The following is a 1353-nucleotide window of genomic DNA, read 5'->3' as shown; positions in this document are numbered from 1 at the left end:
TTAATTGATTTTCTTTACTTTAAATAACTCAATATATTTTCTCTTTTTACTGGATATTGTTTATTGACAAGAGAGAGAGAGAGAGAGAGAGAGAGAGAGAGAGAGAGAGAGAGAGAGAGAGAGAGAGAGAGACTTGAATGTATTTCATGATTTAATTATGAAATAATAAATACATCAACGTGAAAAAAAAAAATCCGTTTACTTGTAAGCTAATGTTGCTATTCTAATCATGAAAAATTAATTTTATTTACTTTCAACTGTTCTTGAGAAAAATTTTTGTAATTCCAATTCATGTAATTTTTACATTTGTATATTTTCATTTTGGGGATGACTATCATCAACAAATGGTTAAAATATATCTGAACATAAAAAAAAAAAACAATCAGGTTCACTAAACTATTTTCAATTATATTCCATAAGTGAATTTCGCATTATCCTTGTTTCAGAGTAAAGGAAATATTCAATAGCTATTTATATGAATATCTCTCTCTCTCTCTCTCTCTCTCTCTCTCTCTCTCTCTCTCTCTCTATATATATATATATATATATATATATATATATATATATGCATCAATAGATGTTTTCTTCAAGCAATTATTTGTGTTAAATTTTAACTTTAGGGGGATGCATTTCTAAGACAAAATTGGCACAGATTTATCAAATAGAATTTTCTCTCTCTCTCTCTCTCTCTCTCTCTCTCTCTCTCTCTCTCTCTCTCTCTCTCTCTCTCTCTCTCTCTCTCTATATATATATATATATATATATATATATATATATATATATATATATATATATATATATATATATATATATATATACAGAGAGAGAGAGAGAGAGAGAGAGAGAGAGAGAGAGAGAGAGAGAGAGAGAGAGAGAGAGAGAGAGAGAGAGAGAGAGAGAGAGAATAAAAGAAAATTCTATTTGATAAATTTGTGCCAATTTTGTCTTAGAAAAGCATCCCCCTAAAGTTAAAATTTAACAGAAATAATTGCTTGAAGAAAACATCTATTGATGCAGCAATTTTTTTCTGCGAGATACAGAAGAAAGAAAAACCTTTAACCTTATGCAATATATTGTGTTAGCCTATTCATGATTTAGATATACGTTATACTGTATATAGCAAAACACAAATAATTATTTTTTTTATAATGACGCATGTTTTATCAATTGTAAACGTCAAAACATGTTTAAATTAATTGAAATACACTACTCATCTTTGTTTAGTTATATGTTGAAAATAACAGAACCTAAGCAAAGATGGTTTTTTTTCACATTTTGTCGAGGAATGTTCAATAGTCAAGAACCTACATAAACAGGATTTTCATATTCCCTATACTTTTCCCGGCTTTGTAA

Source organism: Palaemon carinicauda, chromosome 2, assembly GCF_036898095.1.
Source record: "Palaemon carinicauda isolate YSFRI2023 chromosome 2, ASM3689809v2, whole genome shotgun sequence".
In the NCBI taxonomy this organism is placed as follows: domain Eukaryota; kingdom Metazoa; phylum Arthropoda; class Malacostraca; order Decapoda; family Palaemonidae; genus Palaemon; species Palaemon carinicauda.
The sequence above is the reverse complement of the archived record's forward strand: the minus strand, read 5'-3'. Positions refer to the sequence as shown.